The 24863-nt window shown below is 36.3% G+C and overlaps 1 protein-coding gene across 1 annotated transcript in view; it reads left to right on the forward strand.

The window, feature by feature from the left end:
- B3GALT1 (beta-1,3-galactosyltransferase 1) overlaps window positions 1–24863 on the forward strand; it is a 206263-nt gene that overhangs the window by 118538 nt on the left and 62862 nt on the right. The gene's annotated exons all lie outside the window — the stretch shown is intronic.

The raw sequence follows: 24863 nt of genomic DNA on the forward strand, positions 1-24863 counted from the left end.
CAATTAACCTCAAAAACTGCCACCACTTCTGAGGGTGAGTCATATCCCTCCCAGCAGTTGAACCTTCATGCAGTGAGAGAGTCACTCAAGAGAGTCTCTCAAACGGCGTGTTCATCCTTCAGCCCAGAGGGAACAGCTCTGCTGAGCTCCTAAATCCGACATTGTCCAGGAACATCATTGTGGGTAATCTGTGCAAATGAAGCACAAGGACTGTTCATCTTTATAAGAGTCCCTTGTGCTTAATGGGTAGGGGAATCAAAGGACCAGTGAACTGTTACTTGTATGGGATTGATTAACTCTATCTGAGAAGAGAGGTAAGAGATGCAGACTAACTGTTTCAGTAAAAAAAGGTGATCATAGAGCACTTCTGTACCTTAGAAAAAGATTTATTGTCTCTACAACCACAGAATTAACAAATTTAACTCCTAAAAATCCAACAGCACAGTCAACTGGAAGATCCTGATAGAATGTGATAACAACAAAGTAAGAATTTATAGAAATGTAGTAATGCACATATGGACACTACTTGTAGATCATAAATAAGTCACTAGTTAATGACATCTTAGCCTCCTTTAGGAGCTCCAGCAGTGTAAGACAGACCTTATACTGATGGAAAATATCTATCTTAGGATTCATATGCACTCAGGGTCCTCCAGAGAAAAGACTGAATAGGCTGGCCCTGCAGAATATCTCAAGAATAAACCTTTTTTCAGATGCAACTGTAGCAGTATCTTGGCTTTTCTAACTAGACAGTTAGGAGTTGGGAGCTGAAGAAATAATTTGTCTCTATAGATCAACTCCATTTGCTCATTTCCTGGAATTAAGCTCAAGATGTACAACTTTTCATGTGACATTCTAAATCAGCCTGCAGCAGGTACACATTTATGTGAAGGTATATTCCAAACATTCAATTTAACAGAGCCACATGGTCACAGAAAACCCATTCTGTCACTTGCAGCTGTTCTATCCATTCAATAATTGGCCTAACCTAATTCTCTGAGTGCTATGCAGAATTTTCCAGCTTTTGTTCTAAAATATGCTTCTTCAGATGCATAAAAGAACTCCTTGTTCCTTTGTAAAATCTGTTTTGTTTTATCTGAGAACCATATAAAATATCTGGAAGTGTATGTAGTGAACAGAATGAGAAGTGAATTTTGGCTATTTCTATGCTGAGGGGAAGAGATGTAGTAAAGAAGAGTTAAGCAACCCCAAACCCATAAATAACTCTGCTTTTGAGCTGGAAGACAGAAAATTAAAAATTTCAGAGTAACATTTTACAGACAGAAATATGTTAAGTGCCTGAAAGCAGATGATCTTTCAACACTAAGTACTGCCTCCATGATAGCTATAGTGTCAGTTCCAGGACTATAATTAATCAATAGCACAACTTATGCTGTTAGGCCAACTAGGATTTCTGAAAAGATATAACACATTCAGAACACCATCTAACTTCATTAATCTCCAGTTTTATACTATGCTCTAATAAGATTTAGTACAAGTGTTCTTTCATTTACATTATTAACATGGGAAAAATACTTACATTCAGAAAGGAAAAACATGGCACATGATTAAGTATTTGATAAAAGAAAGTTAAAAAATCACATCAAGGTAAAGAGAAAAATTTTGAAAGTATCTATACAGACAAGCTATGAAAAACACTGAGAGGACAGCAATCCTCAGTAAAGCTGAGTAAGAAGTTTCAAATTAGAAACTTCATTCTAGTCTCTATGTCCACATCTGGCTTATAACATAAAAATCATCTAATTGTTTTGTCAAGTAAAATGGAACTCCTGATATGTCAACTTCGTGATCGTCAACCCTCTTGCCTAAAGCCCCTCTGAACAAATATCTATATGTCTTTGAACAGAGCAACTCATTAGTTAGATGACAGACAAACTGTAGTCTGTCATGTCTGCAATTCTCTAATAAATACCAGTGTTGTATCAAAAGTTTTTGTTCTCTATTTTGTTGAGAATAAAAGCATTTAATATAAAACAAGTTTTTCTCCTCTTCAGACCTCCACTTAGAACTGTGAAAAATTATTCTTTCATATAGCTTTAGTTTGAAGATATTTCACTGGGTTTTTAGCTCACAGCAAAAAAAAAAAAAAAAAGGTGTATATATTTGTCCCCTGCATTTCAAATACACAGAATGCTGCATAAATTTATCAGATAAAGAACCTGACCAATTCTTTGGTTTATATCATTTCTTTAGATCTGATTTTTCAATAAAGCAATTGCCAGAGCATGCTGTATCCAAGTATTCTGTGGCAAACACAACAGACTGATTCTTGCACCAAGAGACTGAGACTTAGACACATTTTGACCTACAGTAAACATTAGCATTTCCATTCCTCCCTTCAAAGCAGGTCAAGAACGACACTGTCACAGAATCACTCTTTCCATTATCCCCTGGAAAAAAAATGAAAAACCATCAAATAGAAAAGTACTTCTGGGAGGTAGCTGAGACTGCTAATGTAAAAAGTGACTTGTATTACAACGATATAGAAAATGTTCATAATTGGCATTTGAGGAAGGGCAGTGACACTGCTACTTCTATCACAGACTAATTTGCACCATGAAATGATGTTCCAGTGTGAAAACCCAAGACCCCTAACAAGGTATTGAACAGATGTGTTGCAGCTGTCTACTCCCTTAAGCCTGTATGTATTGTATGCCAAGTGCCAAGTTGGATGGAATGCCATGCGGAATGCAGGTGTGTTTCTGTAGCACAGCGCTGTTGCAGAAAGATGCAATGCAATTGTACCAGCCTGAGAGACCAGAAGCATTACAGTCACATCATGTGGCCATGCACCCAAAACACTGATTAAGAGGCTCCTTTCCCTCTTTTCTCCTTCCCGCTTGGCCCATCTGATACATTGTTTTAACTCACAAAGAGCAAATTATGCTGTCCTGACCAAAATACTTTATTAATTATTGGCCTCTTAGGGTTACATTAGTAACATTGACAGTTGCCAGTAGTACTTTACAAAGTATATATACAAATGGAATGCAAACAGCACACACCAATATCTAAATTTCCCCCATATGTAAAGAGGCATATACATGTTGTCTTCTTTTGTGGTGATACTTCTAAAATATTATTTATTTGAGCTGATAGAAAAACATTTTAATAGTATTTAAAAGTTTACTATATAAATTCTGCATTTATATGCCAAGATGCTGCAGGATCAACAAAATCTAAAACATTTTATATAAATATACTATTACAATAATATCTAGGGTGTCAAAACTGTATGTTTGGAGAAGAAATAAAAAAACCTATTATCCAGCAATGTTTTTGCAAGTGTTTTATAAATAAATAGTAGCTACATACATGAAAAATGTTGCATTTCTGTGTTCACACTAACTACTACAAAGCATTTTTATTTAATTGAAGTAGCAAAAGTTGTTTGTATATTCTGATGTTGAGTAACAAAGAGTTAGAAAATGTAAGAAAGACACATTAACTCACAGTCTAATGAAATGCAAAAAGAGCAAGACAAAAAAGAACAATATTGTGAGGGGAACAGAGGAAGAACTTGTGGAATGATATTTTCAGGATAGATAGAAAAGAAAGAAAAAAGGGCACAAAGGAGGTAAGTGTAGTTTGTAGACAGTAAATTTAATTCTGACAAGATACAAGGAGGAGCATTAATGAAGACATCATTTATCTAGTTTGAAGAAAAGGAGGTTGAGGGGTGATATCACTCTCTACAGCTTCCTTTGGAGGGGAAGATGCTGATCTCTTCTCGCTGGTATTCAGTGATAGAACACGTGGGAATGCTTCAAAGCTGTGCCAGGGGAGGTTTAGACAGGACAGTAGGAAGTATTTCTTTACCAAGAGGGTGGTCAAACACTGGAATAGGCTTCCTAGTGAGATGGCTGATGCCCCAAGCCTGACAGTGTTTAAGAGGCTTATGGATAATGTCCTTAATGACTAACTTTAACTTTTCAGTCCTGAATCAGTCAGGCCATTGCACTAAATGATCCCTGTAGGTCCCTTCAAACTGAAATGGTCTACTCTGTTTTATTCTAAAATGAAAGAAAATAGAAAAATCAAGGAAGAAGGAAGGAGAGACATGACAAGCAGTGAGTAAGGCAGCAGGTGGGAGAAACTAAGGGAAATAAAACTGTTGCAGACAGGTGTGATATGGGGAGGGGAGGGAATTAGAAAAGAGCTTGGTGTTCAAGAAGTCAGAGAGAGCACAAGTGAGAACAATAAGAAAAAGAACTTCAGTAACAGGGGAGAAAAGAAACATTATGGAAGCTGTCCTGTCATGACAGTTCAGAAGAATGGAAAGGACAGCCTGCAGCAGACCTGGAAATAAGACCTGGCAGTGAAGCATGAGGAAGGATGAATGAAGTTTGCTTTGCAATGTGCTGGATTTGTAATGATGATAAGAGATAGAGGAAAAATGTGCAGGGAAAATATCTAGATACTGAACCTGAGTGAGGGATGAATGATGAAGTGTTGGGAACCTGGATGTCATTGCTCTTCACTGCAATGTTGTAACTGCTTAAGATATCAGTCTCATGTGGGATAAGGCAGTGTGTCCTAAAGCCTAGTTGGGCATGATATCCTGCCAATGTTGTGTGGATGCTTTGCACTGTACACCACACAGATACAACTTCCTGCATCCCATGCAATCCCTATCTCATTTACAGAAGCAACTCTTCATCCTAGTCATCTTTGATAACATCCCCTCTCAAACCCCATTTCTCAGACAATCGGTATCAATCAACAAGTCATCTCTTATTCTGCTGCCGTAACTGGGATTCACAGAACACTGGATTAGGCTACAGGGAGTCATGTCTATTTGGACATGCATTTTAATGGATAGTCTGAATTCAACAGGTTGATTTTAGCAGAAAAAAACACTTTTTCTGTTTGCTGAGGCTGCACATAGGCGTCTATGCCTCCATGGCAAACTCAGCTCCCCGAAATCCTAGCTAAATATCAGGCTGGGGCAGGTCATCAAACACATAGAAGAGCTCATATCGTTCTCAGCTTCCCAATGGTTTGTAATTGTTAGGCTGGGGAGGGGGCCAAATGAGATCAGAAAGCACCTAACACAGAGATTTATACAGGCTGCTGGCACTCACTGCCTATTCCTGCCATGCAGTGTAGATACAGCATTTGCCCAAGGAATAGGAATGAACAGTCTTTCAATAAATGCCCCCCCAAAAGTATGACATTTTTCCAGGCAAAAGGATTCCAATTTTGGGTCTATAGTGACACGTGAAGCAGAGATAATATCAGCTAGGAAAAAGAGGAGCAAAAGCAAAAGCAAAAGGTGTTCTTAATGATACACAAAATTCCAATTAAAATGTCTCAGCAAGCACTGAAATTTATTTGCCACTGATATTGTGACATGCATACTGGATTTAATGTGTAATCAGTGCTAATCCATTCCAAGCCTTGCAATATCAGCAACATTTAATGCAGACCACAATTGGAATTACTCAAGTAATGAGGACAACTCAGAAAGAGAATTTAGAAAGGTCCTCTAAATATCATCCAGGACAACAGTGAGATTACAAGAAATTCTGTGACCTCAGAAAACTGTCTTGTTCTCCTTCAGACCTAATGAAAATCTCTGCAGCTGGGTGCTGTATTTATTCCTTTTATCAAAATATCGAGGAAAAGTGTCAACACAACTGCTGTAATTCTTTATAACTTAACAATAAATATTCTTCATACCTGCCTACAGTCCAGACCAGGACTTGTGTGTCTGTACAAACCTAATTCATTTGTTCTACTGGAAAGGAGAACATATATATTTTAAAGGACTTACTCTTTCTTAGTCCTGTTGTTCCATTTGTTCTTTATAAACAGATATGCATATACAGTTCAAAGATCTTTTAGAATGTTTACATATTGTTTAATATGATAATTTGCTTATAATTTAATTGATGCCAAAATAGAAACACTTACAGTTGTTTATAATGAGCCAGCTTGAACTGACCTACTGTTATTCATGTTGCTTTATTTTAGAAAATAAATCTCAATAGTTCAATTCCTAAGAATTGGGAAGACTGGTTGAGCAATCAGTTAATGATCTTTGCATAGTTTTCCAGGATTTAGTGTCTGTCAGACCAAAACCCGTTTCCCAAAGAACATAAGGCCTGACCTTGACTGAAAACTAAATCTCAAGCTGCAATTACTAAAATTATAATTTCTCTCTTTTCTACAAAAAGCTTGCCGAGAAAGTTAAATGAATTTCAGAAATATGTAGGGACACTGCTGTTAAATTACCTGGAAATCTCAATATAAAAACTCCTTCATGATCTTCTTTCAAAGTATTCTAAAATCCAAGTCAAGTGTATTTTAATGTTGCAACAGTATAGACCTGCTTGCTTCTCTAAAAGGCCACCAAAATGCCACTGAAGTTAAAATGGATGAGTTAACCTTTTGAGAAGTACTCACAGCACCACAATTATTCTGACCTTTGACTGTACAATCCTTTAACTTTGCTAGCTATTCATTTAATGCCCATTTGTAATTTTTAAAATTATTACTACACGATTGAAAGCATTTTTTTGCCAATCCATCACTATGACATGTAGCAGTTTGCAACAATTAAGTATTTTGGTACAGAAGTCCTAATTATTTAACAAATAATAAATAAGGCAACTAGATCTAGGGGAGGCAAAAACTACAAGAGGGGCAGAAGCCCACAGAGAATTGACATGAAATGTTTTTACAACCATCTTAATGCCTAAAGCTGTTTTGATGGATAGATAGGTGTTGAGATTTTAAAAACAAACAAACAAACAAACAAAACCAAAAAAAAACCCAAAAAACAAAACAAAACAAAAAAAAACCCCACAAGCTAAAAAAGCCCCCAATACCCAAACCCTCCCAACCTCCCCACAAGAGGCTGATGCTGGTTATGGCTCATTCTTTAGCAAGTAGAGAAGAAAAGCTCATCTCCAAAACCTTGGAGACTTCAGCTGTAAGAGAAGGGGAGTGGTTCACATTCCACTAAATCCTGTAGGGCTAAGGAATTCTTACCTTGATTCTGTTCATAATGAAAAGGAAATTGCACTGACTAGCAGTAAAATGTTATCAACAGCCTATTCCCAAACTCCTTCCAAGTTTGTTGATTGATAACGATTGCCGGTAGCCTGCCTCCTCCACTGACAACAATTAACCTGTTGATCTTGATCAGCAGCCTACTAGTTGAAGCATCGGTGACAATACATTTTGGTCAGTAATTTCACTTTACAGCCCAAGTGATCTCTTAGGTGCTTGTACGTGCCCAGAACATTTTTCTACATGCCCCCCTCTCTGAGTGTAGAGGATCTGAGTTTGTGTAAGAGAGACAACATCCAGCCCAGAAGGCTGACAAAGTCAGAACACAGATGTGCTGTGTGCCAAATCCCATGTTGAAACATATTCATAGTGGGAGAGAAAATAGACTCTGATGGCTAAACAAAATATAAAAATCAGGTTTGAAATTATCACATGCAGCCAGTAGAAGAGCGGCAACAAAACAAAACTAGTATTTATTACTAAGATCCACTGGCCATGGCAGTACTTCTTAAGCTATTTTCCTTCTCGGTAACAACCAGTCAGAAATCAACCTAAGGTCTTAAAAGTCACTTGTGTGCACCAATAAATATAGAGACCAGAAGCCAAAAGCATCCAGAACTCAGCAGTTCAGTTACCTACACTTCTGTCAGCACTTCCTTATCAACCGGAAATTTTTGAAACAGTGAAATGTTTGAAGAGAATGCAAAGTAGACAACTTAAGCAAAGCAAGAAAAAAAATGTATTATGAGCCAGCTCCTAGATATTGAGTGACTCTCAGCAGCTGCAATGCACCAACCCTGAAGTCAACAAATTTTAAACCACAATCAGTGCCTGTAGCTGTTTAAGAAAGCAGAGTATTCAGAAGACACTTTTTGATTAGCAACGTTATTTTAACAGTTTCATATGAATCTTAGAATAGCTCGGTCTCTTAGAGCAAGCTGCAAAAGTAACACTGTAGCATGACCTTCCTATACAAAAGAAGTCTATACATAATTTTAAGTTATTTTGCTGCTACAGTATTATTTACTTCAGCTCTAATGTCTCTCATTTATCTAACTTTCTCCAGATATGCATTAAAAGAGAAATCTGGAAATTGACAGAGAATATAATTTCAGCATTGATTAATCTTTCTGCACACAAGAACTGGGACAAGTCCTACATTTAAACTTTAAGGAGACTTTTAATGACTGAAGAAGCAATGAAACTTCCAAGAAGTTCACTAAAAACTTGCCAACTTAGACAAGAGAAAAAAATAAAAATCCTAGAAATAGGATATTTTAGTGGAAGGGAAAAAGCCATCACTGAATTTTCTGAAGAGGTAAGGAAATTGAAATGTGGGCAGGTTTAAATCACAGAGGAAATAAAGTAAATATCAAATGAGAAAAGTTGACTGTTGCATCCCAATGGAAATGCCTTAAATTAAAGCAGAGAGATGCAACAGTGAGAACTTACAACACTAACCTTTTGAGATCACATCTGCATTGCAAAACTATTTACAAAGGATAACTAAACTTTCATCCTGTCTCGTCCTGTTTACATGGTTTGGAGTTAAGGGCTAGGTATTGAGACAATTCCTTCTCTGACTGTTCTTAGAGTCTGAACAGCAGGAATTTAATGCAGTCATTCGTGAACATGAAGAACTAGACTGGAAATTATGTTAGAACAAAAAATGTTCACAAGAACACACAGAAGAACATAATAACATCACAAGATGTTATTAAATTATCAGATTAAATATGTAAGAACATAGCCATAACACCAAATATCCAATGAAGTCCAGTCACAGCATTTTGCTGTTAATGGAACCTTGAAAATATGTCAAATATATCCCCATATCTTATTCATCCAATTGACACCTTGGCTGGCTGACAATTTTATACTTCTCAGTATATAGTCAGTATCTATATTTCCGATAATTGTTTAAAAAAAAGTCTTGTCAGGTGTGCACTGATGAAAATAACTACCACCTATATATTTACTCCTGCTTACAGCAGAGGTAGTGGAATGCAGCACTGCAGAACACCTCAGCCGTGCTGTCCCATAAAACTGCATCAAAGAAAGAAGAAAGAGCACCAGAAGTATTTTTTTATGAGAATTTGCTGATTTGTCAAAATCAAGCCATTATGTAGAGAATTGAACAATTCCAATAAAATTGCAGCAGAATTCAAAAGCAGATCTCCAGGGGAAGCAAAGAGAACCGTCTTCTCAAGTTTCCCTGATTTTCTTGTAGCAATTTACCCCTCAGCTGGCAACTTGCTGAAGGCTAGAACATAGAAACTAGCCCAGTCCAAATCATGCAGGTGTTCCATTTGCCATCTCTTCACAGAGTTTATCAAGCATATCACAGAATAACTTGTCACAGTATTGCAATTAAAAATGCCCAACCTATAATATTTCCCAAATGAAATAAGTTCTTCATTGATTTCTCACATTGTCCATCAGGCTAGATTTGAGTTATGCCACTGGAAACTCTTTTTCATACTTAAAATCATCATCTATTATTACATTTTCATTGGTTACAATGGCTAAATAACACTGGGAGTGGCATCACCATTTCACTTGGCAAATAAATGCTATTAGGGTCTTATGTACAGATTTATAATAATGGAAACATAGGTAATTATCAATATCCAGAACAAAGAGATCATATCGTTTTTCCATAACTTTACAATTCAATTGGCATTTTGGTCTTCCATATAAGAAACTGTGTTACTCCTGGTGTTAAATAATGCTTACTATTATCCACAAAGGTGGGTAAACTGTTCAATTTATTCAGAAGCAAGGATGACTGTCTCAAAACATAAACTGAAAGTTCTCTAATTGCCAAGATCAGTGGTGGAGATTCAAGATGTTACCTGAAAAACCACCAACAGATGTGTTTGGGGACTGAGGCAAAGAAGGTGTAAATTTCATCCACCTTCTCTCTGTCCAGTGTAGGAAATTTACAGTTCAACAGTGAAAAGATGAGCATTTGGGAATTAGCAGACAGGAAAAGAAAACTTGCCAGGCACTCTAGACATCAGTTTCTGTTACCCAGAGCTGAAAAGGTTTTCTCTCATTCTTTGTTGCAGACAAAAGAGGTGATTGCATCTCATGCTCACTAACACTGCAGTGGCTCCAGGAATAAATACATTAAATTGAAGCTCCTTTTTTTTTTTTCCTGGCCACACGTTTGAAAGCAGAGTTTACAGTTACCTGCTCACTCATTCAGTGTATATTGCAGAACCCGGTCTTGTAATGAACATTACATGTACTAGGTGTTCATGCACAAGCTTTTCCATTAGGGAAAAGGAATTTTGATTACAGCCCGTTGAGAGATGAAAAATAATTGAACAGTTTTTCGAGGATGGAATTATAATTTGCTAATAACACCATGCATCCTTCTTATTAAATACCAAACTCATCCAGCCCTAACATAACATCCACTGGCATAACAGCAGTAAGAATGCACAATAGCATCTTAAGTAATACTGTTTTTTCCTTTTTAAACACTTAGAGACATGAAAACCAAAGCTTAGACATGGAACACATTAATCTAGAAATCTAAAGTATTTGTATCTTAAAAATAGGAAGATATAAAAAGCATAAGAAAATAAACCTTTTGAAAAAGCTTTTCAGGGACTCGAATGGAATAAATGTTTCTGGAATTTGAGAAAAAAAGGAGTTCTCAAGGACATATGGTAAACTATCATTTATCATTCTCACTAAATGTGTGATATAGATGTATGGTTAATAACACATTTTACTCTCAGTGGTATACAAACTGGGGTCTGAAAGTAATATAGTAATTTATAAAACCAGCATATGTCCTTGTGACATGTGGGAAGAAATATCCTCTCAAAACTGCATTTTGGCTTTACTGGGTATAAAAAATGTGAGAAAACCACAAAAGTCTGTCAGTTATTGACAATCACAGACAAATTTATGGACTCATGCACAAACTATAAGTCCTGTAAATTTCCCAAGGAATGCAATTTTACTATTTATTTATTTTTGTAAAGCTCCAATTCCTGGACAGTTTACTCTAGTAAGACATTTTGGAAATAATTTCTGCTGATAAACATTGCCATGGAAAAAACAGCATTTTTATTTATATTTTGGAACCGGTATCCTGTTCAGAATGCTATGCAAGATAAAGGAAAATTATAATCAGGTACATCAGTGAACCTGCATTCATTGTGTATGACTTAACTAACAAAATTCTTCTACTCTTCTGCTTAAAAGTGTGGTTTGGTGTAATAAGTACTAATACATATCTTCCTAATTTCCAGAATGATTTCTCACAAAAACTTTATAAACAATGAGAAATCATTACACCACAGATATGTACTCATTGCATTTACAGATAACTAAGTAAAGCCAAGAAAGCCTAAAGAAATTTCCTCATAATACAGAAGTTCTGTTTTCCCTGCAACGGTCTTCAACCAATAAATACAACTATATTTACTCTGTAGCATGTAAGTAGGATATAACCACTTATGATGGTTAGAGATCCACAAAGAATCCCTCTCACCAGCATGGTAATCCAGCAGCAGCATCTACCCCTGTGGCATGAAAGCCCTACTGCATTTGAAGTAGAACTTCCATCCTTGGAGATAGCCAAAATCCATCTGGACATAGCTGGGGGCAAACAGCTCTAGGTGGCCCTGCTGGAGCAGGCAGGTTGGACCACTTGACTTCCAGAGGTCCCTTCCAACCTCAGCTATTGTGATTCTGTGAAAATGGGAGCTGTAAACCCCTGTTGTAAAGCCCAGTGAAACATGCAGCTGTTATTACCAGAAGGTGATACCTTATGCTATGTGGCACTTCAAAAATAAGAACTTGGGCCATGTTTTTCTCATTCACTAGCTGTGGCAAGGTAGTCTGCCCCAACTACCTATCTGCAATCCAACCCAGGATCCAGCAAACACTTGGGGGTTTGCTTACCTTCAGATACGTAAATAGTCCAGCAAAGTCAACCAGCATTTTTATATGCTTGAAGAAAAATATGCCCTTTCATTTATATTAGATAAATGACTTTACATATGGATAAATGCCTCTAGAGCAATATGGTGCTTAGGATTTATAATTTACTAGGGGTTATAACTCTCGTCAGCAGCATCTGCTTTTTGAACTCAGAACCTGTCATATTAAAATAACACAAAACAAGCGAGAAGAAATCACATTCCTACTCTGAGTTTCAAAGTCAGCACATGATCTCGCAACAGTAAATTTGTGGAAATGATTAATAATTTACTTGCCATTCATAATTTACTTGAGAATTTTTTGCCTTTTTAACTTACTAGTGAAATGCCTATGAGTGGATCACAATTTTCTCATATTTATTATTCATTACAACTATTTGCTGAATAATTTCTGCAAACAGTTCCTCTTTTGTAGCTCAATCCCATTATGAATGTTTATTATTCAAAATTTAGTCTGTGAAACTAAATAAGCCATGTATTAGACTTTGTTTAGCATTTACCTGAACATTGTTCTTATGACCAGTATGAGTTCTCCAAATACCCTTTTCTTCAATATAAACTCAAATTGTATTCTTCTGTGAACACTCCTGTAAAGTTTACTTGCTAGAGCATTCATAAAAAGCAAACAGCATGAAACAATTGAATTCTAAAATCTGTACAAATATTGGGGGATACTTTTTCTTCAGGACCAACTAAGCCTACCAATAAAAGGTAGCACAATCCCAGTTTTTAAGCTGTTACTCAAATGACTGAACATGAAGATCCCATTATTCTCCTCATAGTGGAAATGAGGCACACTGTAGCATCAAAAGCAGATGCCTTTTTGTTTACACATTTCTTGTACCCAGTTTTCCCAAGTATTGCAAGCATTGCTTAAAGCAATATGGCAATCACTGAATGGCTACATCATTGCAGGGTGACTCTAAAACTGCTAGGGTTTTACTGGGAAGCAGGAGAGGAAAAGGGAAATATAAAAAATGAAAGTGCACATATCACACACCTCTTCTATAGCCCCAGAAATTTCACATAACTCACTTCCAAGTGTATATAGAGATTACCCTCTCATGCCAAGAACTTAAAGCCTTTTCACTTTGTTTTTCTGGTTTTATTTTATTTCAGATTTTTGAGAGTTGGTATACATTTGCTCATTTTTTTCAGACTTCTTTCAGTAATCATTAGGACCTAAAAAATTTTTGAGACCCTGATTTAGCAGCTGGGACTTTAAGGGAAACACCAGCTATGGAGAGATAAGTAATAAATACAAGAGACATGCCACTGTTGAAAGGCAGTAGCATTACAGAGTTCCCATATGAATTTGAGAGAGGTAAAATATTTGCCCAACTGCACCCAGCTTGCCAGCAACACACATCAAATTACTGCTCAGGACTACAGCATTAAGAACCAGAACTGAAATAAGATCAAAGTGACACACAAACTCACAAAGGCCTTTCTGCAGAGGGATGAATTTTATACTGACTCACCCGCCCATGGTTAATCTCATCTGAACTCAAAGGCAGTAATATTATTAATGGTAGCAATGATCTAATTCAAAATTCAATGAATGCTACAATTAATAGTTCCACTGGATCCTAAAGAAATCCTTCAGAATTTGACTCTTTGGGAAACAACTCTAGAAAATAGTACAACTGAAAAATAAATTTAAAAAATTTTGCTCCATTTCCTCTTGTGGATACTAAGACAGTTTAGCCATATCTTCCTTTCCAAGAAAGATGTCATATTTTCTTGTAGAATTGCTGCTTACATTCTCTTACCAGTGTGCTTTGATCTTTGTGCTAGTGATGCTCATTTACAAAATGGGAATGATGCAGTGGGAAGAGTGGTTTAGAATAAAAAAGCATTTGAAGCTCAAGACGGATTTAGAATAATAGAAAAATACAGTAATTAGGATATATTTTAATCAGAAAAAATATCAGGAGGGATATGTGTAAATTTTACAAATTTTACATATTCGCTAGCCATTATCTCTCCCTTGATATTATGGATAATTATTCTAGGACCATCACTCCTGACAAGTCTCTGAAAGGTTAATGCTTTTTTCCAACTGGAAATCTGTGCACTGGTTACATTTATTATCTCTTCAGAGGTATATCGCATGTAGACAATTGAGAGTCTTTTTCCTTCCTTGTTAGATGAGATTTTCCCTTCCTTTTTAGGAGATGAGATTTTCTCTTTTTTATACGTTGTCTTGGATGAATCCACAGACAATATCACACGTAACACTCCCACATGGAAGTGTAATACATTTCATGGCACTGGGCTAGCTCCCGTTAAGAAACTACATGCTGCCAGCTATATTATAAACAATTCCAAGAATTTTGCTGCATTCCCTGAAAATTCAAAATTTTTACAGCCTCATCAAGGAATCTTCTTGTTTAACACAGGGTTTTTTAACTGAACTTTGGTGTTAGTTCCCAAGACATAGCAAGGTGCAACAGCTAGAACTCCACAGTGAATTCACTCTAGATTGTGGCATCGCTGGGTTTAGTGTTCATACCACAGTTTTTAAGACACTGGGAATGCTAATGAATCCTGAAATGAATTTCTGAGATGCTATGAAGAGGGACATTACTTTCACTATTTAAGCAAGAAAAAGCTTTAATGAGTGCCTGTGTAAGATTAAGAAAAAATTTAAAGTACTTTAATATGCTTACCCTTTAAACAAAAATAAAAATAACCATAATGGACTTCTAGCACAAATATAGCTGTTTGGTCACAGAATGTCAGAATTTGCATCTCCTTTCCAAATGCATTACACACTATGGGTACCTGACAGCCTGCTAGCTTAGCCACCTTCAGGTGCATTTGCTGGCCACTGCCTGTCATCAGGCAGTGGAGATAAAGTACTAAAAACTGAATGCATACCCCATGATTCTTTGTTCCTATTTACAGTTCCCTTTAGAAATATAGGAGTTAGGTGTGAAAACTGCTACTTTTGAAATAAGTTCTAGTGGTCCAGTGAATTGAACCTCCGTGAGGTGTGTTTTTCTCTGTGTTGCCAGGATAGGTTCATCAGGACAATCTAAATCTGTCAGCAGTTCTTCAAAAACCTTTTAGTAAGCCTGCAATAGCACTGCCACAGAGATGTAGATAAGTGACACTGATTATAGAAAGAAAATTCTACCAAGCTCACTTCTAATTGCTGGATGCTTCACTGGAAGAAAGAATTATATTGTACTATGAATCTCGGACAATTTGGGATTTTAATCTTACAAGACAGAATTACTTTTCCTTGGGTTATCAAAATACAGAATAATTTTGCAACCAGTTATATGTTTTCAATTTTGCAGTCTTCTTTCCTGAATATTAAAGGAAGCTTCCATGAAGTTAACAAAAAATTAATAATATCTAACTGGCTGACACTGCTCCAGATCTATAATTGTGTGTCACCTTGCAACACTACTTTGTCTAAATGATTTCTTTTTCCTCTCAGCTATCTACTGAATAATTCCACACATATTGATGAAGGATTACTTCTTGACAAATATTTCTTATTAAAATATTGTGCAGAAAATAAAAATTCTTATTCAGATGTAGACAACATTTACTGAAAGACATTTAATATTAATTTAGAACATTCTTACTGACAGCTGCTCAGCAGGACAAAATCATTTCATTAGAGTCTTGAAGCAGTTTCATGGAAGTTGTTACTGAGAAAGAGTAATTACAGTTCTCCCTCTTTTTCACCTTCAGTTATGAGTATATCTAAAAGTGCAAGAAGGCTTACTTTTGATTTTTTTAGTCTACATATATAGAGAGGGTATTGAAACCAGAGGAACTTTAAGGTCCCTTTCAACCCAAACCATTCTATGATTTAGGAAGGGTATGGTTATATTCATATAAAAACTGACTAAGGTTTGAATAAATTTTGAATGATAGACTGAAAGACAATGTTAGTAAAATCGTTGCTTCAGAGTGCAGTTTGATTTGCCGATTTTTTTTTCATTTAGTTTTAATAAACTACAGAATCTAACTCTGCCATTTAAAAAATAAGGGAAAACTGTTCATTCTGCCTAACACATGCAGTTTCTCCAATGTCTACTTCCTACTGATATTTAATGTGTAGAACAACCTTTGTACTTATTTATTATATTCCATTTTTCTGGTGCCCTAGAGATGCATGAATCAGGCCTAGAAGATTGCAAAGGCCATATAAGATACAAATGAACAAAACAAATTAGCCACTCATCTTCCCCAAAAGAATTATTTATTTTCTAAAAAAAGATAACTTTGAAGTATTTCCACTGTGCCCACCTATTAATATCAAAATGCCACGTTCTAAGGAGATAGTGCCCAATTTACTCGCAGAGAATTGAATATTGTGTTCATGACCATGGTCATGCCTCCCTGTGGTATTACAGTTCATAATGAAGTGTAGGGTGCAGCCTTATTCAGAAGGGACACCTTCAAAGATGAATTAGATGTACATTATCAAAAACACACACAAAACTAATTTTCTCACTTTCATCTCGTGAATCAGATTTCTTTTCAGTTGGATCACAATTGACTACATATCCATATCATCCCAATGACAGTGGGGATTCTCCATTCTGTCCTTGACACTCATTTTCCTGGAGCTTAATTTAGGTTAATGTCATATCTTGTGTATCTGGTTTCATGTCCCTTAATGTACATTTGGAAATGGACAGTCCCTACACTCTTCTGTTGGAAAAAAAAATCTGACAGCAGCAGCATTCTGCCTGGGAATTTATTCAACGTCTGATCTCCATCCTTTTCCATTCTATACATAAAAGGTGAGCAAGATAACTCAGTTTTCCTGCCATAAACGCAGATTCCATCTAAGTGGGTTTGGATAAGACAACATGTTAATCCTGACCTGAACTGACAGTCTTTGTAACTAACTGCACAAACAGACAAGATTTAGGATGTTAGTTAGGTGTCATACTGCAATACTTAACTCCTAATTCCACAATCAATGGACTTCAGTGAAAAGCTGGCTTAAGAGGTTCCCACTTTTCCTTTGAAGCAGTGTAATCGTCTGTGAAATTCTGCTTTAAACCATGTCATGAACTGATCCAGGTTAAAAATAACCCTCCAGAAATACTGTTTTCCCGAATTAGTGTGCCTATGCCAGCATATATTTCAACCAATATAGATGGGAGCTGTCTTTTACTACATTAAGGCAGGATCACGTGGTCATGAGTGATTAAACCAGCCTCAGCACCAGAGGTCCTATATCCTGACTTTTAGCCCCAGAGCAGGGGCTTGCCCACCTTACCACCTTCTAAGATGAAGCTTTTGGCTCCATATTTTCAAAAGCAGGCTGCTCACAAAAGAATGGGGGGGGGGAAGGTCAACTTCCAGCTTCTATCATCAAATCACATTTTTAGTAAACTGTTGAAGATACTGCCAGAGAAGAATTCTGGAATATGTCATTAGGTCATTCCAGTGTATCTCAGTGTGGACCTGAAATACTGATATAAATTTAAAACAAACAATGGCATGGGTTGCATCACACAGATCCTAAGCATGTGTGTTTTGCAAGTGACTGGGATAAAAATGGCAATGGGGGGTTTAAGCTAAACTAAAGAACAAAGTTTGTTCTTTAAAGACTTCCATATTACTTAAATAAGATGACTTTTTCTATGGGCATAAGAGGGAAGATAAAACATAACATATGTCTTGCTAACTCCTACTTATCTGTCAAATATCAAGCATCAGCATTTTTTTAATTTAAAAAGAAAAATCTTGTCACTGCAGTGCACAGAAAAGATGAGGTTTGGAGGATGAAAGCCAGCTGTGTAGAGAATGGCCTTGATGTTTGTAATCCCACTTTCCTTTGCTATAGAAATGAAAGGAGGCCTAGTTCTTATGCTTAAGAAATTAGAGCGGAGAACTGAATTTCCTTCTTAGTTCTGCCACTGATTCCTGCATGAACCGAGGCATATTGCTTCAGTCAAAACTGCAGTGCATTCTGAGCACTCAGTGTGACACACAAAGGCTTTGGTTTGCAGAAGTTTTAAGAATTCATAGGTACAAGTGAAGTGAATTGACTTGCCAGTTTTAAAAACTACAGTTCTAGACAAATATTAAAAATTGTGTTCTTTGAGAAATAAGGTAACAATTATTTCGCATTAGTCATCCAAACTGCTTTTGAGGATATATTACTGTGCCATAGTATCCCATTGTAAAACAGAAATAATAACAAACACTCATTTCACAAGAGTATTATAAAATAGAGACAGTAATGTTTGTAGTTTCAGTGGAGCCCATCACTCTTTGAGGAAATCAATCGTGTCATATTTAGAGAAATATTTGAATGCTGCAGTGGGCCAGGGGGCCACAAACTGAATGAAGTGCATTTATAAATGCCGTTTGTAAACTGCCTATTAAATGAGTACTATCCATCTTGTGACCTGAATGAGGCAGGCAGGGAAAGAGTTGGAGAAGAATAGTGTGCTCTCACATAATTGAAGTCTGCATCATAATACAAACCCACATTTTAGCCCAAATATTTTAAAAGTTTGGCTAAGCTCCTAGCAACTGAATGAAAACTCTTACAATGATAATGAGAAGTTCTGGGAAGTGTAAATATAGCCTTGTTTCCTGTCTCACATCTAACATACACTTATTACAAAAATTCTCATAAAACTAATTAAACACTTTTGCAAACTAACACAAGAACAGTTTGGAATAGCATTCCAACAGTGGAAGATCAAATCTGTCAAAAGGCTTTGTTTTATGTTTTAAGAACTTTAAGAAGAAATTCTCATTGATGAGAGCTTCTTAGTTATTTTTATGCAAGACAAGAATTAGGAATAAAAAAAATCTTATATGGATAAGATCAGTTCATGAATTGAGTCTAGTTATAACCACTCAGATTATGATCTCAGAGTTGGTGTCATTTAATTAGTATTTAAGTGCATGTACTATAGCTACATTTGATTACATTCCCAGATTCCTATCTATTATCTGACAGATGATTGCTACTATTTGGCATTGAAACAGCTTCTGAAAAATAGGAAGTGAAAAACCTAATATGAATAATAATTAGTGCTCCAACATGCTGTTACACATAACAAGCCTACAATAAATGCTAGATCTCACACACACAAAAAACTTATTCACCAAAGTACTGAAGTATTAAAGCAAAAGAAGGCCCTAAACTAAGGTTTTATCTTCTTTCTTGAGTGGTGTTTTTTATTTTCTCTTTGTTTAGATTATGATCTCACGTTTCAGTTCTACACATTACAAGCTTGTGTGGTAGTGCCCATGAGATCTTAATATCACAGATAAATCTGAAATCAGAACCTTCAGATACACATTTCTAAGGATAAACCTGAGCACTGCAACCATACTGATACTATACAATATACTGTATGCTGGCAGGCTTTGCAATACATTATGTTATTGCCTGCACTGGTGAAATTGAAGAAAGCCATTAATTCAGCTGATATCAAAGACAGGGACAGTACTGTTTGCAATTAAAAAGTGGTATTGCAGTTGAGTTATTCTTCCCTCCAATTTAACATAATTACATTTTTTCATATTTTAAGGAACTCTCTCCCCGGTTCCTCCAGTTCATTTTGTCCACACAGGGACTGGGCTCAGGGGGGAAGTCTGAATAATGCATAGTAGAGCCTGCTAAATTTATTTGCATTTAAAACTGTGCTTTAAGGTAAGTTTCTGAATACCTTCAAGATAGTTTGTTAAGTAAAATAATAACTGAACCACTAAAAAGAAAGGTAAATATTCACAGAGATATGCTGATATAATGGGTCATGCTCCCGTGCCTCATAGGAATATCACAGAAATATCTTCAAAAGCAACATCCTTATCTGTCCCACTGCCCCTGTTCTCTCCATTTGTGCCACTGCAGTGTTCAATATGTATATTAAAACTGACCAGCAGCTGCTATCTAACAGAACCTCTAAATACTGAGTCATTCTTTTCAGTCCCTTAGCAGGGAAAGTAATTTTGGTCTCTCCTTTACTTGTGCTGATGGTTTTCACAAAGTGTCTGTGGGATCTTTAGGAAATCTACGATTCTTTCAAATTTGTCTGAATTTAGTAGGAAAAAAATGGTTAAATATTTTTTAAGCATGTGATTAAGAGTTAAAAAGAGACAGATAATGTGACTGCATAAGACTCATTTCTTTCAAAGGGTAGATATAAATTGAAGGTTGAATTCTGCTGTTGTCCATAATCATTGGGAAGCAGTTTGAGGAAAAACTAAGGAATCAGTTCAGTAAGCAACAAAAGCAATTGCGTTGGAGTAAGACAGAGGCACAGGTTTTCAATAGAAAGAAAGAGTTTGCTCTGTTTCAAACTGTTTGCTTTGTTTTCAAACTTATCAAAATGAATTATAAACAATCCTAATGTACACATTGGCAAGGGTCCTTCTGCTGACTGGCACTTCTTAGTTTCAAAACCACCAGCTGCTATACCTGTAGTTTCAAAATCAAGTGTAAAAAGGTGGCAAATGTATGTGACTATGAAAGCCATATACCAAAATTGTATGTTCCAGGCAGATTTCAGCTTTTTAACAGGACTAAGATTACTGCTGCATACATGGAATAATGTGAAAAAGTATTTAAAGTATTCAGAAGCTGGGAAGACCAAACAGAGGTGGACAATTAGTTCAGTTCATGGACTTAAGTGACCAAAAGCTCCCTTCTTCACTTGCAACACTAATGCTAAAATCACAGCAAAGCTCAATAATATGAAAATCTTGATTTAGCCTATGCACATAAAGACCTTTTATTTTCATCTATCTAAATGCTTCCCTTTGTTGACAGGATTATACTCCTGTGCATTAGAAGTGAACACGAGATTAGACTGAGCTGCTTTTTTACTTAGGACATTTCTCTGTTTAGGGTTTCTGCCAGAATTTTGTTTTTTAATTTACTTATTCATTGATTATTTTGTTATTTTACCAACAGAAAAGCAGTGAGCAGTGCACTTTGATTAAAAGCCCCATGTCATTTCTTTGGTTCTTTGAACAGATCACAGCTACAGCATCCATCAGTGATATTGCTGTAAGACAAAATTCCATAGGATTTTCCCTAACATCTGGAAAAGGAAATAAAAAAGGACAAATACACAAGAACCAGACTCATACCCCTAAAGGTCTGATTGTTACCACTTGAGGGTTGATTTACCTCCTGTTGAGAATTTGTTTTCTTTTTCTCCATCCTCTCACATATGACATCTATTTTTAATGTTGATGTTTACACTTTAAAAACAACCCAGAGACTCAGCTTCATTTATATATCTTGCTACACAAGAATAAAATTCAAACTGAAATACCTCAACTATTTCTGCTGACACCCAAGTTATCTACTCCTTTCCACTATTTCTCCATAACATTTCACTTGAATTTATAAATCCTGGCACTTCTTTAGTGTAACAGACTGTATTATCTCCATAATTTGTGATTCTGTTAAAAATCTCACAATATTTTACAAGGTATTTTTCTTAGGTTTTCAGATCCTTCAACCAAAAGTGTTTACAATGAAATCTTAATGTCTTTTGGTTGTAAATTAGAACTGAACTTTTTGGTGTTACAGGGCTTACAGGTTATTTTTTAAGGCCAAAATACCTAAAGTTATATAAAACCTGAATGCATAAACAGCATTAACAGGGATTGACAGACCACTTTATGTCAATAACCTGAAGTAAGCGTTAAGTTTAGGCTCATACAGGAATTGTCATCAAAGTCTCTGCTCAACTTGCCGTTTTGTTTAATACATGAGAGATCTAGTTAAGATGATTCTAAGTCAAGAACTGGACGGATCATGGAATGCTAGAGCTTGAGAAATATGAGTACTGCCTGTAAAGAAGATAAGTGAGCAAAACCCAGAGAGGGATTGCACTGCAAGTGGGTGCTCTAGGAGTAAGAGCAGGACTAAACAGCAGGGATAATAAGCAAGCCACAAGGACAAGGTACAGTAATATGCCATAGAAGTAAAAACAAAAGCAACCTATTGAGTGTCCTAGAGCAATTAGTGCAATTTGCTCCCATGGCTGATGGGCAGGCAGCTGTCAGTCAGGCTAAGACACCAGTCTTCAACCCTGGTAGACCAGTCACACCCAGGTGACTGGCTGTAGTTGAATCCTGAAAAAAGACTGCATGAATGTCCATCCGAATCTTAGAAATACAGGACAATCTCGATGCACAAATATAACGTAGATTCTTAAAATGTATTAGATACTGCTATGTAGTAAGCGGCTTGATAAGATCATTGAGAGCTTTAAGTTGGCAGTGATCTCAGCCCATTGTTGTTTTCTGGTTTTTTAGCCTCATCTTGATTTCAGAGACAGATTTTAGGGAGATCCACAGCTTTCCCCCAGATGTAGACATATTGCTTGAAAGAAGTACTTTATATGTGGGAAAGCAAATGTACGTGGATGTAGACAGTTTATTTTATATGCCATAGCAGAAAAATTGGCTGTAATGTCTGTGTGAACCCATCAGCACAGAGGTAGAAGAGGTATAACACTTCATCTGCAGCTGAAAATTCTGTCAATTGACAGAAGAGGAGAAGAGGGACATGGGAAATATAGATGGGTAATGGATATAGAGACAGAAGTTAAATAGCAAGTATACCAGAAAAAAAAAAGGTTTGATACAGGTGAAAGATGTCAGCTTATTGCCTTTTATTTATAGACCTGCCTAGATGTGTAAAGCATTTTGTCATACAAAAATTAAATTGATGCAGATAGCTCAAAGAGTAGAGATGTGACATCAGAATTGGTATGAAGAGAGTATTAGAATGAACTAAAAGGATGTCTTCTCAAAGACCAGACTTTTCTACAAACTACAGAAAAGATACAACACAAACAGAACTTCTTGTGAAGTGCAAAAGAAGCACCAGTTAATTTCTGCTCCCAAAATACACTGTAAAGGTATCAGAAACGTTGTCCCAGAATACAACTTTTATATTTGCTCACACTTAATTGTTCTGAGTGATGCAAGAATATTTTATTTACTTCATTAATATTTGAATTCTAGAAGGGAATTGAATGTTGTAAGGATTCAAAGATTCAACAGTGAGTGAAGGGACTGATTGAGAGATAAATCTAGAATAATGCATATCTAGCAGAGTTTCTCACATTCAGACCCAAAAATGGGAGTGCATTGTAATAGTTATGATTACCCAACAAGCAAGTGCTATTTGGGTTGCCACCACCTATGATCTATTGTAGAAAGGAAGTACGTCCTGTGAAGACTGAAGTAACAGAATGAATCTGATAATTTTCTGTGAAGTTAATTATAGCACCATTACTTGTTTACTTTGTTTTTCTGTAAAATGAGCACAAGGCTTGTGTGAGTGTAATGGATACATGTATTGTGCTATATGTAGAAATTCTTTTTCACATTGTATAAACTACTGTAGCAATGCTTTGAAGTTAACGAGCCTTCTCAGTTCATTACAGATAAAAATACCAAGTTTCCACCTTCAATATGAAATGAATGAACTATTAGCTGTGTAAACAACTTCTGAATTTAATTTCTGGTACCACAGAAGCAGCAACAGCAATTTCTTTTTATACATTTGAGATGTATAAAGACAGACAGCAAACACTAACTCTTAAAAAACTCCCCAAACTGTTTTTAATTACTTTTTAAGTTTTTTTAATTGAAGACTTAAGACAGTAACACAGCTATTAACAGAGACTATTTTTACTCCCAGCACTGTGAAGCAGTAGTGATTTATTTGTACTTGATAGGAGGACACGTATTATTTACAATTCTAAGTGATTCTGAATTTTGAAAGTCTCTGATTCAATTTCACAAAGCAACAAAATGTTTTAGATTGGATCCATAGAACTTGTTGTAAAACAGACAACTTGAGAATATTTCTAATGGGAACAGTTTCAGCTGATAGAAAGAATAAAATATATTTTCCTAAAAGACAAGGAGATAATTTTACCTGTTTTTCCTCTTATATAATCATAAAGGAAAACAAAAATACTTTAAGATTATGAAGTCCAACCATTAACCTAACACTGCCAAGTCCACCACTAAACCTTGTCCTTAAGTGCCATGTCTACACATCTTTTAAAAACCTCCATGGATGGTGACTGAACCACTTCATTGGGCAGCCTGTTCCAGTGCTGGATAACCCTTTCCATGAACAAATCTTTCCTAATATCCAACCTAAACCTCCCCTGGCACAGCTTGAGGCTATTTCTTCTTTCAAACAGCACTGATTAAATGCAAATTCTGATACTCTGCACAACACACCTTCCACATAACAAAAAAAGTATCAAACACTTCCCATTTGCTGTTGTCTTTTAACATAAAAATTTATGAAGTGCCTCTGAGAATAGCTCACTAGGTCACATTTACATGGAAAACTCAGTCTGCCTGGGCTAAGTAGGACTGAATTAATGAACATACTGTTGCTTCACAAACTAAATGTCACTAAATGATAATCTGCAAATGCAGAAGCAGGGACTGGGAGATGCACTGGCTGTAGCCACTGATGGCTCCCTCCACTGCAGTCTCAAGAAGCTAATCTTGCTCAGTTCAGAGGGCTTCATCCATGTTCCTGGGAATGACTCAGGACATGAGGAACAAGATAGCATGTGTCCACATTTAGGGTTTTATTTCTACTCTGTCCTGATTTCCTTCCCAGAAATGCTGTGCTTGTAAAAGGCATAGTGTGACACCCTAAGAGACTTGTATCTTCTCTGCACAGACAGACACAGTCTGGGTGACAGCAAAGCAAAAGCTTTCCTAGGGCATACACTAGGATTATCAACAAGGGAGGACTACTTCTGGATTAAAGCTTTGGCCCACTGTCATCTATGGCAAAACTCGCACTGAAGTCAGAGCAGCCCAGATTTCATGTGTGTTCCAGCAATTTTGACTCCC

This window comes from Manacus candei, unplaced genomic scaffold, assembly GCF_025592945.1.
Source record: "Manacus candei isolate 608988 ecotype Guabito, Panama unplaced genomic scaffold, ASM2559294v1 h1tg000023l, whole genome shotgun sequence".
NCBI classification, from domain to species: Eukaryota; Metazoa; Chordata; class Aves; order Passeriformes; family Pipridae; genus Manacus; species Manacus candei.